The following is a 10,304-nucleotide window of genomic DNA, read 5'->3' on the forward strand; positions in this document are numbered from 1 at the left end:
ACTTTGGAATCTCTATGCCACGATGAAACAAAGAAAGCTGGGGAGCTTGCATGCCACGAACGGCCAGCACAACAGCAACATGATTCAAGCGATGAGGAATGGTTTCAAACTGAGGCTGATGTAGACAATTGAGCAACTGGAGGAGAGCTGCCGAAGATGCACACTGACGCCACGAGAGCAGATCATCCTTGAGAAAGAGAAACCGCCATAACTCCTCAGAACTGGTATAAATATTGGAACATTTCTCCCTCGCATTCACAAGACATTGGAGAGACCAGCAAAGAGCCTGAATATCCAATTCTAATTTGACAGCCAGATGAACAGGACAACAACCTGCAAAACAGATCAAAGCATTAGAATCAAACACAATGAAACCCAACCCACTCTTACCTGTTGCATTGTTCCACGCAGATGCAGAAAAAACACCCAAGAAACCAGGGCGGGGCCGATTGTTCATCATGTAGTTGCGCATCAAAAGGTTAGCAGAAGGGGTAGAAAAATCTTTAACATGGATCATGATCAAATTAGCAATTTTTGCAATATCAGGGGAGTCTTGCCGGAAGATCAAGTTACACCTGCTAATCCAAATCGCCAAAGGGTAGCAGCGAGTAATAGACGCTAAATATTTAGAATTACCCCGAGCATTGAAATCAAGCCACTCACCGAAAGATCCGAGCATTTAAAAAAATAAACTTACAGTTGAGAAGAGATTCAACCAACTGCCAAACTCTACTAGTAACATTACAAAGCCTAAAAAGATGGTCAGGAGATTCCAAGATTAAACCACAAAACACACAGGGATCAGGAGGACCCAAATTAAGGCGATAAAGAAAGTCATATGTTTTGAGTTTACCATGCATCAACAGCCAAATAAAAGATTTAGCTTTAGGAGCAATATTGAGTTTCCAAATATTAGACCAACCACACCATTGTTGATCCACCCAAGAATTTTTATTAAGAAACTTATAGATATTAGATGAGAGCCTGTTGCCACAAGAAGCAGGAATCCAAACCCAATGATTATCAGTCTCATGGCAAATACTACCAAAAGAGATAACAGGAGAGCTCCAGTTGAAGCCAAAGAGGCAATACATGGCCTCCAGATTCCAGCTACCATTGTCAAGCAAATCACTGATTTGGAAGTCATCCACATTAATACTCATGTTGAGATACACTGGTTTAAAAGCAAGAGGGGTATCAAACGACCACGGGTGGTATAAGAAAGAGGTAACAGCAGGATTGAGGCAATTAATCCAAAGGAAAGGCTTAAGAACATTGGCATTATAGTACAGGCCTCTGAAGAAAGCAGAGCAATTGGCAGGAGGTTTCATGGACCAAAAATTAAAATCCCCATATTTCAAATGAGCAATATCCACCCAAAAAGAATCATGCTTATTAAGAAAATTAAACAAGTTCTTAGCCATAAGAGAGTGCTTGACCTTGAGTAAATTGCGGATACCTAAACCCCCCTCAGATCTACTAGATGTGATAATATCCCAATTCACCAAGGGCATACCACTGCCATGATCAAAATTAGCCCAAAGAAATTTCCTAGCAATCGTGGAAATCTTAGCCAAGATAGAATCAGGAATAGGGTAAACAGCAAGGTAATAAATGGGAGTGGACATAAGAATGCTGTTGATCAAAACTGATTTGCCAGCCTTAGATAGTTTAATCTTACAGCAAGGAAATCTTAGCCAAGATAGAAACTGATTTGCCAACCATGGAGTCAAATTGAGCAAGGGCTAGACGCTTGGGGGAAATGAGAACACCCAAATAAAGGAAAGGAGTTTTTCCATGATTAAAATTAAGGATATTACAGATTCTGATCGAAACCTTTTTATTGAACCAGTGGGGAAAGAAAATCTCAGATTTCACCTGGTTGGGCTTTTGACCAGAAAGGTGGGCATAAAGGTTAAGGCAAAAAGCAATGTTTCTAGCAGCCCTTCTAGTTGCCGAGGAAATCAAGATGAGATCATCCGCATACATGAGATGGTTAAAATTATGAGTCAAGCTATTGGAAAAACCAGGAATGAGACCAAGAAATCTAGCATGATTCAAAATTGCAGTAAGATTCTGGGCAACCAAAATAAAAATGTAAGGAGATAAAGGGTCTCCTTGTCTAACACCTCTGTGAGGACAAAACCAAACAGAAGGTTTACCATTAAGAAGGATAGAGTAGGAGGTAGCCTCGAGACAAGCACGAATGTAAGAGACCCAAATACTAGGAAAGTTCATTTTGATAAGAGTAGCATAAATGATATTCCAATTGATAGTATCATAGGCCTTTTCAATATCCACCTTGAGGATCATCCTAGGGGGGATACTCCTATCTTGATTAATAGAGTGAATCATTTCCTGAACCGCAATAATATTGTCAACAGGAGAGCGGCCAGGCACAAAACCACACTGTTCTTTACCAACCAAACAAGCAACAACATTCTTGAGACGATTAGCCAGAATCTTGGTAACAATCTTGTAGGCCACATTACACAAAGAAATCGGGCGAAAATCAGAAACAAATTTAGGGTTCTCTCTTTTGGGAATTAAGGTAATGTAGGTCCTACCCCAGGCTCCAGGCATCACAGCCTTCTCAAAAAAATAGAAAATGGCAGGCACTAGGTGTTTCTCAAGATCATTCCAGAAAAATTTGTAAAACTCAACATTCATACCATCAGGACCAGGAGATTTACCATTAGGAAGTGATAAAAGGGTAGCATAAATCTCATCAATAGTGACAGATTTAGTTAAAGAGTTTTGTTGCTCATTGGTGAGGGTGGGCAGATCAGGGGGATAGCTTCCAGAACCAGCTCAGTAGTTCTGGAATCAGAAAGCTGCCAAAGAGAAGAAAAATAATCAAGAAACACTTGTTCAATTTGCTCAGGAACAAACAAGCACCCACCATTATTATCAGAAATGCTCGCAATAGTGTTATGGTGTCTACGAACTTTGACGTTTCTGTGAAAGAAAGAAGAGTTCATATCCCCACTCATAACCCAATTGAGCCTAGATTTTTGAGCCCACCGACTGTGATGTTGTCTCAACAAAGCTCTGTATCTGTTCTGTAACTCATTATAAGAAACCAGATTCATGCTAGAGCTTAACCTATCATCGACCTCTAAAGCCTGGAGCTGGACCTCAATAGACTTAATTTCCTTATCAAGAGCCCCCAAACCTAAATGTCTGATAGCACAAATACTACGTCTAACACGGGCCAACACATGAAAGAAAGCATGCATTGGATTAGAATTGGCATCAGAAAATAAAGCCTTACGGATTTCCAGAATATAGTTAGCATGCTCCAACCAATAGTTCTCAAAACGAAAGACATTATAAGAGCCATGATTAGAGTGCACAATACAAATAAGCATGGGCGAATGATCAGAGAAAATCCTAGGAAGATATTTAAGATGAATAGAGTTGGAACAAGCTAACCAAATGTCATTGACCAAGCAGCGGTCAAGACGAGCCCACCGTCTCGCGAGACCACACTGGCCATTGCACCAAGAGAAAGAAGCTCCCGAGAAACTGACGTCAAGAAGGGAATTATCATAAATGAATTTAGTAAAAAAGAATTCTTTTCTGGCGTAATGAGAGAAATTACTTCCCTGATGATCAGCAGAAGACGTGATAGCATTAAAATCGCCCAACACGATCCAGGGGAGGTCAAGTTTGGACACAGAAGACAACTCTTTCCAGAGACGCTGTTGGGCCTTGATATGTTGGGCATTGTACACTACCAAAATTATCCACGGATGGTCTGCAGAGGAAGAAAAGATTAAATGGATAGCACGATGCGAGTGGGCAACAGGAGTAATTTTGCCAAGATGTTTAAGCCAAAAGACAATAATTCCTCCAGAATAGCCATTGGCCGGAATAGCAACCCAATTCCAAGCCCTCGCAAACTGGTTACAAAGACGAAAAACCCGGTCTTCATTTGCTCTCGACTCCACCAAAGCAAACAAATCCACTTGATTCTCTTTCATAATACGACGAATTCTATTAATCTTATCTCTACCAGTCGAGCCCCTGCAATTCCAGCCCAAGATAGTAAGTTTGTTAATCATAAAGCAAATAATAAACCTAGAACCACAAACCATAACAACAAAAACTGATAGAGCAAAAGAAAGCACAAAGGCTAGAGCAGGATATTAAGAAGAGGGGGGAGGTTTCGGGAGATTCGGATAGGATCCCCGTCATCACTGTCCCCATGCCTTCCCTTTTTTAGCATAACCATCTGAGAGTTGCTGGCTTTCCGGGCCAAGGATTCCTTCCGCAGGCTATCCTGAAAATGGCCAAGAGTGGTCGAATCATCCACCTCATTGAACTTCTCCAAGTCCTCATCATCATCCTCCTCGGACTCAGTCATGGAGTCCCCGGAGAACTCAGAACCTTCATCCTCCGCAGAGAGAACAACCTCAAGGCTCTCAACGGCCCTTCGATGCTTGTCAAAGTCTCCAGCAGTCTCAGAGGGAGAGTCATCGATTCCAGAAAGGAGAACAGGAGAAGATTCAGGACCGTTGAGAAGAGACCCCGAGCCACGAGCCATCTCTTTTTTCCAAGACGGGACCGAAGCAAGCATCTGACCTGCTACAGACCCCGATGTTTCAATTAATTTCTCTTTGCCCTTCCGATCGATAGGTCCAATCAGAGGAGTGGCTTCGCTAGTCTGCAGATGAAGAGAGATGTCAGTATCCATAGTAGGCCTAGGGCCAGCATTGGTCTCCATAGCAAGGGTTGTATCGATGTTATCAACATCCACAGTAGTGAAAACATTGGGACTATCAGAAGGCTGCAAACGGTCAGAAGCAAAGCGGGAGAGGCCCCCACGACCTCCACCACGAGCTTTGAAGCCGCCACGCGTCCTAGCCTCCGTGTCCCTATCCACCACGTGTCGATCATCGGGAGTGAGATTGGAATTGTGCCTATCAGGGTCTGATCGGATGGTGGGAGGAACAGGAACTCTGCCCTCCTGCTGCACGTGAGGACCACGTGCCGAAGAGAACCCCACACCGCCTCCACGACCTCGACCATGACCCCGCCGGCGGGTTGCGATCATCCATGACCCGAACTTCGAAGGGACCTCTTCGGACGGGACGTCATGAGTCAGTGTCTCAGCCGTCCGAGTAGCTGCCTCCTTGGCCTGAGGGATCTCCGGACCAGACCGAGAATGGACTAAGAGGTCGCCTCCAGCGCAAGCTATGGCATCCTCCATCATCTGGTCATCCGGATGAACCCCAAGCCGGCGGCTGCAACTGGACGCACCATGACCGATAATACCACAACGATAACAGAAAGTAGGAAGCCGCTCATATAGAATCACAACAAACACTTTAGAGTCACCATCTTCTAACCAGAAACCCCTCTTCAACGGAAGAGACAAGTCGATCTCTAAGCAGACACGGGCAAAGCGGGCTCTGGCAAGGGATAGAGTAAACTCATCAACCTTTAAAAGTTTTCTAATAGACTCAGTAATGGACTCCAAGGTTTCACCATCCCAGAACTCAACCGGTAGGTTGTGAAGTTGAAGCCAGACCATAGCGCGAGAGAGCTTAGTATGTGCAGGCTCAAAATAGGGTTGCCACGGAACCAGTTGCAAGGTTAAGCCATTGACCGACCAAGGACCATTGAATATGAGCTGCTGCTTAGTTGATTCGGTCTCACACCGGATGAGCAAGTATCCGTTTGGCATATCAGCAAGGTGAAAGACACCATATGGTTTCCAAAGACCAAGAAGAGCAGCCTTCACCATCTCAAAAGGAGGGGATTTTCCAAAGAGTTTCCCATACAGGGCCAGACTAAATCTCCGGTGAGCCTTTTGCTTAACCTCAGCATCCACTCGAACAGAATTAGTCACCGTAGCCTTGAGTCTCGCCAGAGTAGAATCATCCACCGGTGCCGAACCAAACGGACGTTTGTGAACGGCTCCGGCAATATCAGCCCAGGAAGGAGGAGGAGGGGGTTCGCCAGTAGAAGACATACTGCTGTTTATACATCTTTCATAAAAATATTGTTGTGTTATAGGATATGCATACATACAAAAAGACAATGTTCAATCTTCTCATTTGTAAGAAGTTCTACATGTTTTTATTTGTTAAAAGATTGTATGAAATGATCTGTTTGCTCTGTTGTAATATTATAATAGCTTGACGAAAGGAAACTTGAACACTTAGCCTCATACCCAATGCGATAAACCAATTATTGAATTTTCAGCTTCTATTTTGTTTATCTTAGAAGGTATGTTAGAGAAGTCAATGAGTTCTATGGTTTCCTTGTTTATGGATCTTCATGTGTGTGAGTTGCATATCATTCTTTGTTGACTCCTTCCTGCGTTGCAAGGTTTATTGTTTTACTCTGTTCCACTGCTTGATGGCCATAACATTTTTTTTTTTGCTAATTATGCACAAATGCAATCTCACTAAGCTCTCCAAACTAAGTAAGCCAGGAATGATAGGTAAAAAACTACGCAGGAAGTCTCGATAATCTATACATCTAATTACCGAGCAAGGTAATTAAGTTTTTTTTTGGGGGAAAGAGCTCAAAGAGCTAATTTTATTAAATAAAATAAAGTTTACAAGAGTTCAAGGATTACAAAACAAAGAAAAGAAAAACAGAAACAACCAAAACAACAACAAAACAACTGGAGAGGAAAAAACAGAAAGCTAGAAAATAAAACCATGCTCAGAAATTATCTTCATGATCCACCTAGGTAAATCGCGACCTGATAGAAATAGGCAAAGAGAGTGGTTGTTGCTGCCGGCAGAGGCGAGAGCAGAAGCTGGATAGTTCCAGTTAGAAGGGATGTCGATCAGTGTGGGATTGCCAGCGATTTGAAGGAGATGAGTGATATCTGAAATTTCCTGTGCAGATCTCCAAGCAACAGGGTTCCGACCATCCTTCAGAGTTTGAGAGAGATCATGATTGCAGTGAAGAATGCGTCGAATACCCAGTTGCCTATCAATAGAAGTTCGAATTGCAATGCTGAATGCTTTGATGCCAGCTTCAAAGTGCGACTCTGCATTGAATGTGCAGCAACCTGCACAAGAGATAACATAAGCATGGTTTGAAATAAAAAAAAGCCCAACTTACCAATCTTGCTGCTGTCAAGCCAACAATGAGCATAAAAGAGAAAGAGGTCGTTGACGTGGGAGAAATTATTGAGGAGAAGCCTGCGACCCAATAAAGACGAATTCTCCTGCATAAATTCCTTAACATGGGAAACAACTTTAGAAGCAATGTTAGTGAAATTGGGATTTACATTGTTAAAGATAGCATCACAACGAGCGTTCCACAAATACCAAATACTGGCGGCAATGACAGAGATAGTATTAGTTGAAAAATTGTAGTCATTGATCCAGAATCCGGGAGAGATAATATCAGGGAAGGAAATATTTATACCCAGATTATGATTTAACATAGTCTAGACCAGCTGGGCACAACGACTGTCAAGGAATAAGTGTTCAATGGATTCATTTTCAATGTTGCAAAAACACATAAAGTTCTGGGGCCAAGATTGATGCTATTAAGAAAATCAGTAGTAGAAATTCTACCATGCAACATAAGCCAAATAAAATGCTTGACTCGCGGCGCAACATGAAGCTTCCACAGCTTATTCCAACCTGACCACTCCATATTCAAGTCAGAATTATGGTTTAAATGATGATAAATAACTGAAGAAATTTTGATATTTGAGGAATGAGGATGCCAAACCCAGAAATTGTTACCCTCATGATCATAAGCACAAATATTAGGAACCAAAGAACCTAAAAGATCTCCAAAAGTTAAAATAAGCATGTTATGATTCCACAGGCCATTTTCAAGAAAGTCAGAAAAACAAATAGCATTCAGATCAGCATTAACATTTAAGAATGTAGGCTTGAAGGCAAGAGGGATTTCAAATAACCAAGGATCAAGCAAGAAAGAGGTCTGAATAGGATTAAAAGATTTGATCCAAAAGTTTTGTTTTAATGTACTAGCAGTGCGACAAATACCCCTGAAAATTCAAGAACAATTGGCAGGTATAGAATCAATCCAGAAATTTAAGTGACCATACTTATGACGAATAATATCAACCCAGAAGATATTATCCGAGTTCAGATATTTGAAGACATTCTTGGCCATAAGGGAAGTCTTAGCCAAAGCAAGGTTCCGGTGATCCAAGCCCCCCTCAGATTTATTATCAGTGATACAGCTCCAATTCACTGCATGGATGCCCTTTCCATTGTCCCCTTTAAACCAAAAAAATTCCCTGACCAGCCTGGTGATTTCCTGGAGAACCGAGTCGGGAACAGGGTAGGCGGAGAGATAATAGGTTGGAATAGAAAAAAATAGAGGAATTTATAAGGATCGATTTAGCAGTAGAGGATAGCTTATAAGTTTTCCAACGGGTGCACATTTTTTTGATCTTATCAATCATAGGTTTGAAAGAGAGAACACTGAGTTTTTTAGGAGAGATAAGGATTCCTAAATAAGTCAGTGGAAATTGGGCTTGGGAAAATCCAGTGATGAAGCAAATATTGTGAGCAACCCTTTTTATTAAACCAGGAGGGGAGAAAGATCTGAGTTTTTGCATGATTGGGACATTGGCCGGTCAAACGGGAGCAAATGGATAAACCAAGATTTATGTTACGAGCAGCAGATCTAGAAGCTTTAGTAATCAGAATAATATCATCAGCAAACATTAAATGATTAAAGTTGGAGTGCAGATTGCAATCAAAACCAGGGATGATATTGGTAGAAAGGGCTCGATTCATAATGGCCGAGAAGTTTTGGGCAACTAAGATGAACAAGTAAGAGGATAAAGGATCTCCCTGACGAATACCTCTAGAAGAGGGGAACCAAGGAGTGGGAATACCATTAACAAGAATAGAGAAAGAAGAAGAAAGAAGAGTAGCTCGGATCCAGGAAATCCATTTAACAGGGAATTTCATTTTGGTAAGGGTTGCAAGAATTGCACTCCAGTTCATGGTATCATAGGCTTTCTCAATATCAATTTTAATGAGCATCCTAGGGGGCCTATTACGGTTAAACTCAAGTGAATGGACCACTTCCTGAACAGCTATAGCATTATCAAAAGCCCCTTTTTCCGAAATGAAACCAGCTTGCTCTCTACCTACTAACATAGGGAGAACATGCTTGAGTCGATTCGAAAGGAGTTTTGAGATAATCTTATAGCAGACATTGCACAACAAAATGGGACGATAATCCGAGACCAACCGGGGATTCAATTTTTTGGGGACAAGAGTGATATAAGTTCTACCCCAGGAAGAAGGGAGGTGAGAAGTTTGAAAAAAATATATAATAGCAGCGACTAAATGATCACCAATATCATCCCAGAAAAAACGATAAAACTCAATATTGAAACCATCCGGGCCTGGATATTTACCAGTGGGAAGATCGAGAAGTGCAAGGAAAATTTCTTCCTTAGTGACTTCCCGAACAAGATGAAGCTTAAAATCAGAAGAAATACTAGGAAGATCATTAGGCAAAGCATTGAGAATATCATTAAAATTATCATGATTATTGAGTCTAGAATTAGACCAGAGATTAGAATAGAAACTCATGAAGGCGTGCTCAATGCTAGAATGATCAGAATGACTGTTACCTGAAGGGTCCATAACGTGAGATATGAGGTTGTGATGGGCATGAATGCGGGCTGATTTGTGAAAGAAATTGGTATTTTTATCACCATCACAAACCCACAGGAGGCGCGCATGCTGAGCCCACTTAATAGAGATTTGACGTTGAATAGCAGCAAGTCTAGCATACTGGGCCGACAAATTAGTTTGAGAAACAACAGTATCATCCATACTTTCTAAAATTGAAATATTTGTTTCAGTCTGTTTAAGAGCATGCTCTAAAGAATTTACAGCATTATGCTTCCATAAGTTAAGCTTAAATCTAATACAAGAGAGTAAATACGTAACAATATGAAGAGGGTTACCATGGGCAGGAGATCGAAGAGCTTCTCTGACAGTATCATGACAACTAATAAAATCCAACTAGTAGTTTTCAAATCTGAACAAGTACCGACAAGAGGAGAGTGGTCCAAAAAACTGCGGGAGAGATGAAAAAGAGAATTTTTTAAAACGGGAAATCCAATCTAAGTTTACAATGCAGCAATCCAAACGGGCCCAGCGACGAGCTAAACCACGTTGGTTATTACACCACGTGAAGGGAGAGCCAGAAAAATGAAGATCGAAAAGATTATTAGAATCAACAAAACCCCGGAAAAAAGAAGCTTTACAGGAATAGTAGTAGAAGCGACCACCCTTATGCTCATTTGGAAACAAAATAGAATTGAA

This window comes from Dioscorea cayenensis, chromosome 14, assembly GCF_009730915.1.
Source record: "Dioscorea cayenensis subsp. rotundata cultivar TDr96_F1 chromosome 14, TDr96_F1_v2_PseudoChromosome.rev07_lg8_w22 25.fasta, whole genome shotgun sequence".
NCBI lineage: Eukaryota > Viridiplantae > Streptophyta > Magnoliopsida > Dioscoreales > Dioscoreaceae > Dioscorea > Dioscorea cayenensis.